Genomic DNA, 5,963 nt, shown 5'->3' with positions numbered 1-5,963 from the left:
CCCCCCCCCCCCCCCCCCCCCAACTGCAATGGTTAACTGCTCATTTGTGTCTAGGTGCTAAAATAACAAGGATATACTCACCCAAAGTACCAAACAGCAATCCTACCAGCCTGTCTCCTCCTCCACAGCAGATTGTGCATAGACTGAGGATGCAGAGGAAGATTCCAGTGAATAGCCGTGATGATTTACTGGACCTTAGACTGCTTCAGAGAAATAAGAGAGACATTCCAGAGACCGGTCTAAGAAGAAGCTGTCTAGGAGCTTTGGGAGAGTAATTCTTTGTTTTTTTTAAACCTGGAGACAAACGAGCAGTTAACCCTTGCCGTGCAGGAGTAGCCCCACTGCAAGCGTTAATAAAAAAAATTCCCAGAGTTCTGTTTTCACACCACCTAAAATCCATGAAATTAGAATTTGGTGTTCCAGATTAGGTGCCAATGATTAGAGCCTCTTTAGGGAGTGTGCAGGTAAAACATGTCTTTTTTAAACCTTAGACATCTACGGTCTGGTGTTCTCTTCGCCATTCACATGTGTGGGGTCATCATGCCGAGATCAACAGAGCTCTCTAAGACCTGCAGAAAGAAAGTTGTGGATGCCTATGAGTCTGGCAAGGGATTTAAAAAGATTTGAAATGTCAGTCCACTGTAAGGAAAAAGTCTAGAAATGGCCTAGATTTCAAACTACTGAACATTTGTCTGGGACTGGCCATCTTAGCAAATTCAACCCAAGAGCTGACTGTCTGATGCTAAAAGAAGTCTCCAAGGACCACAAAATGTTATCACTGGGTATTCAGGCAATGCTTGCAACAGTTTGGGTCAAAGTGTCTGTAATCTACAAACAGAAAGAGATTGCACCAAACCAAACCACAGAAGTGGTGTGTTGAAAAAAACTTTTGCTTTTCAAAAAGAACACAGATTACAGTTTGCCATTGAACATGTATGCAAAGACCACGTCTTCTGGAACAATGTGCTGAAGACTGATCAATCAAAGATAAAGTTGTTTGGGCACAGTAACAGTAGGTGTGTTTGCCCCAAATTCACAGCATTTACAGGAGAAGACCCTCATAACAACTTTGAAGCAGGTGGGGGAAATGTTATGGTTTGGGGTTGTTTTGCTGCTGTACGGACTGGGCAGCTGCCAGTCAACAAGTCCGGTTACATTCTGCATCGTATCAAAGTGCTAAATGACAATGTGAGGCCATCTAACCAAATGTCTTTCAAAAGCTACTACCTTTTGTATTACTTGCTTCTCTCTTTTAGATTGTAAGCTTTTGTGGGCAGGGCCCTTCTTTCCATCTTGTCTTGCTTTGTATTATAACTGTAATGTCTTCTTTATTTTGTATAGTGCTCCACAAACGGTTGGTGCAATATATATCCTGTATAATAATAATACAATAATGATCTGAAGCACACTAGTAGATCCACTAAGGAATGGCTCAAAAAGAAGTAATAGAGGGTTGTAGACTGGCCTAGTCAAAGCCTTGATTTGATTCCCATTGAAGTTTTTTTAGGGGGGAATTTTGAAACAAAGTGAATTCAAGGAAACAGGGAGCAATAACTGCTTCTGATGCCAGTGATCTACTTTTTTTTTCACAGAATTACATAAGTTGATATTTTTGTTGAATACATTGTTGAAAAGGCAAATTTATCTTGAATTCTTATTCGGGTATATCACATTTATCTGTAGACACTGTTCAAATAAAAAATCTAATGTTTGTGTGTTTAGATATGTTGAAAATATCAACACTTTTTAACATGACTATTAATTTCGGGATGTACCGATACCGAGTATATGGATGAGTACTCATACTCGCCCCCAAATGCTCTGATGCCTAGCCTGATACCTGATATCAGGAAGCCAGGAAGTGAGCCGGGAAGCCGGCTCCATGCTGGTGACCTGGTAACAAGGGAGCATGGAGCCAGCTTCCTGGCTAATCAGGAATCCGGCGCTGTGTAATGACTTGTTACCCGGCTTCTTGATTGGTCGAGAAGCTGGCCAATCAGGAAGCCAGACGGCGAGTTATTACCCACCCCCCCGGCTTCCCGATTGGCCAAAAAGCTGGCTCCATGCTTCCTCGTCACCTGGTGATGAGGGAGCATGGAGACAGCGTCCCTGCTAGTCGGGAAGCCGGGTGGCAAATCATTACCCGCTGCCTGGCTTCCTTAATGGGACTACCGGTATTCGGTATCGGCGAGTACTGGAAAAAAAAATCGGTACTCATACTCGATACCGAAAAAACTTTATCAGTACATCCCTACTATTATTAAAGCGTAAAAGAGTACAAATATACTTTTAATTGCAAAGAGATCTGAGTGATATTTAAACTGCTACATTAAACTTTAAAAGTCCCTTGGTTACATTTTTATAATGTCCCACGTCTAGTAATTTGCATTATCCAGGCAGTGTAGGCAGCAGGCAACATTGTCCAGGCAGCATAACACTAACTTATTGGAATGCTGGCATTGCAGTTGTGTCTGCTTGGGCTCCGTTTCATACCTTGCAGGTAAAATCACATAAAAGGTAAAAACCAAATACAAAATGGAAAAAAGGTTAATTGAAAACAAGAAAACCAATTTAAAAATCTTAACAAGTGGAAGACAAAGTAATTATTACAGGGACATTATTACAGAGATTTAAAAAGCAGGTTAGAATGCCCCGGAGTTAACCCTGCATGTGTCATTTCTGGACTAATCATCTGTGTAGGTATCTCTTGTTTTCTTGTATTCATATATTCTTTAAAGAAATAAAGTGAGTAGACTAATGGATCATAATGACGGTTTGATGAGCTGTGTGTTTACAAAAAAGTGGACTTTCTCAACAGCTTAGTTCCTTTCATATATTCAAGCCAACCAAGCAAGTGTGCAAATGTAAACTTTCTGCCTTTCTCCACATTTTCTTTTACTGGAATATTAAAGGGTTCACCAGGTTTAAAGTCTTTAAGGGGTTTATTTATAAAAGTTCATTCACACGTCACTAGCACACCTAGATGGCACTGATGAGTATCCTATACCTGTCAGCACCATCTAGGAGTGCTAGTGCCATGCTATATGCATGGCAGAACTTTTATAAATGAACCCCTAACTGTTTAAATGAACACTACACTTTCTCTTTAACCCCCCCCAGGCCTCTGCCCAGTCCCCTAAGCCAATCTAACCTAGGACTCACGACCCGATGCATGCTTAACTTTCCTTGGTATAGAAAAGGAATATGCACAGAGCTAAATTTAATTTAAAAGTGCATCACTTATCGACATAAATGAAGTTCAATACATTCAATAAAATTAAAAATAAACCATAGTATAAATGTCGTAGCCCATAGCAACAGTTCACCAAAAGCAATAATAAACTGTGTTTTTCTTCTGTGCGTTATCCATCAACATGAGTGCTTCAATTCCAATAAACGTTTGTCATCCACCCTACCATGTGAAGAAATAGTCCTTGGTTTAAGTAAACTCACCAGAACTAAAGGACCTTCAAAAGTGTATATATGATCAAAAACGAAAATAAATCTGTTGCAAAGGGAAAACCTGTTCTGTGGTCAGACAAATCAAAATTTGACATTCTTTTTGGCAATCATGGGTGCCGCATCCTCCGAATTAAAGAGTTATCAGCGCCAGTTTAAAAGCCTGCATCTGAGGGTATGGGGGTGCATTAGTGCTTATAGAATGGGCAGCTTGCACATCTGGAAAGGCTCCATCAATGCTGAAAGATAGATCCAGGTTTTAGAGCAGATCTATCTTTCAGGGAAGACCTTGTATATTTTTTCAGGAAAAAACATATAAACAGCGCTCTCGGATGGGCAAAGAGTTAGCTTGGAGGCGTGTATGCAGCCCTGGGAAACAGGAGGAGAACCTGTGAATGCAAATGATCAAGAAACCAAGAAAGGGCGCAGAGAACACTGGCTAGCTAACAAAGTTATAATGAAGACTAAAGGTGGTGGCACTTAGGCGTGATTGCCAGGATCTGGAGATGGACGGCCGGTATGGAGGATCGGGGCACTCGTGGTGTGGTTCCGGCTGTAGTCGATGTGCTGATCCGAGAGGTACATCCACAGGAGAGTGTAGACAAGAAGAGGGGACTTCGTCCGAAGTGCCGTTGGGGGTCTGTGCGGTGTGGAGGAGAGGCAGGGAGATCGCTGTGGTGTCGGCAATGGACAGCGGGCAATGGACAGGGCTGTAGCAGCCACAGATGTATGTGTCAGCGGGCGGTCACTGTCAGGTCTGCTGGGGACAGTGTACGGAAGCAGCTGACAGATGCCGAAAGTCGAATCAAATGGTGAGATGGAGAGGGATCAAATCGGGCAGGAGCCGGGCAATGGATAGGGCTGTGGCCACGGCTGCCACGGCTGCCACAGCCCTTTAGTCTTCATTATAACTTCGTTAGCTAGCCAGTATATTTTTTCAGGGAAGACCTTGTATATTTCAGCAGGGCAATGCTAAACCACATACTGCATCTATGAAACCAGCATGGCTTCGCAGTAGAAGAGTCCAGGCGATTAACTGGCGTGCCTGCAGTCCAGACCTTTTACCAATTGAAAATATTTGGCGCATCTTGAAACAAAAAATACTACAAAGAAGACCCAGGTCCGTTGAGCAGTTAGAATCTTATATCAGACAAGAATGAGACAAGATTCCTTTCCCAAAACTCCAGCAACTGGTCTCCACAGGTCCCAGACGTTTACAGAGTATTGTTAAATAAAAAGGGGATGCTACACTGCGTGTGGGACAGGGCCCTGTCCCAAATTTTTTGAGACATGTTGCTGCCATCAATCTCAAAATGACCTTATTTTTTCTTAAAATGGTCAATTTTCGCAGATTAAACATTTGATGTGTTTTCTATTGTGAATAAAATACAGGTTTATGAGATTTGCAAATCGTTGCATTCTGTTTTTTATTTAGATTTTACACCGTGTACCAACTTTTGGGGAATTGGGGTTTTAAATACCAGGCCTTAGGTATACCAAAGGGAGAGAAAAAGAAAAAAAAATCAAGCCCGTGTCGTCTTCACTTGTTTTGCTTCCGGCATTGCACTGCATTGGAGTTCTTTTAAGTGTCACTCGTAATGAAATGTGCTGTCTTGATTGGAGAGCCACATTAAATTATGTTACTGCCACAGGGGACAGCATGGCACTTCGCTGCCTAAAGCCCTCTGTCAGCAGATATTACCACATAAAATGTTCATTGGCAGCGTTTTATGGGGCACAGCTGGAATGTTCCTGAGTTTTCAGAAGCTTTTGTTCCAGGTAGTAAAACCACTAAGTGGAAGTTATTGATCTATTTATCTTTCTATATTTGTTTTTTCAGTATTTTAACGGGAAAACCTGAAATTGAACCTCTGGCCAGGATATGGACATTCAAGTATTTAGATATTCTTAACAATCAGTAAATGAGCTTTAATGCAAACTCTCACTGAGCATTGTAACTGTAGGTGCTGTGGAGCAATAGATCCACAAAGGTAACAGCAGACAATCTGATAGCAGCTCATCTTACCTTGTGTTTACATTAGAGATTAGAAGGCTGCTGAGTTACTGCTAGGAGGGGGAGCAGGGGAAACTCAGCTGCTGAGTCAGTTCATGGTCGGGGGCTGAATTGCTGAGTTACTGCTAGGAAGGGGAACAGGGGAAACTCAGCTGCTGAGTCAGTTCATGGTCGGGGGCTGAATTGCTGAGTTACTGCTAGAAGGGGAGCAGGGGAAACTCAGCTGCTGAGTCAGTGCTGGGAGGGGGAGCTGAGCAACTGAGTCACTTCAGGGAGGGGGGCTGAATTGCTGAGTTACTGCTGGGAGGGGTAGAAGGGGAAGCTGAGCTGCTGAGTCACTGTTGGGAGGGTGGATTAGGGGGACCTGAGCTGCTAAGTCACTGGTGATTAGGGGGAGCTACACTGCTGAGTCTCTGCTCGGAGTAGGAACGGGACAGCTGAGCTGTTGAATTGCTGCTGAGAGGAGGCGCTCCCCCCCCCCCCCCCCCCT

General features: G+C 43.1%; 1 protein-coding gene across 1 annotated transcript in view; it reads left to right on the top strand.

Annotated features, from left to right (window-relative positions):
• The window catches only part of HHAT (hedgehog acyltransferase), a 203,754-nt gene that overhangs the window by 21,634 nt on the left and 176,157 nt on the right, over positions 1 to 5,963 (top strand). The window lies entirely within an intron of this gene.

Source organism: Nanorana parkeri, unplaced genomic scaffold (genome assembly GCF_000935625.1).
Source record: "Nanorana parkeri isolate BGI_ZX_2015 unplaced genomic scaffold, ASM93562v1 scaffold1, whole genome shotgun sequence".
Classification (NCBI taxonomy): domain Eukaryota; kingdom Metazoa; phylum Chordata; class Amphibia; order Anura; family Dicroglossidae; genus Nanorana; species Nanorana parkeri.
The sequence above is the reverse complement of the archived record's forward strand: the minus strand, read 5'-3'. Positions and strand labels throughout refer to the sequence as shown.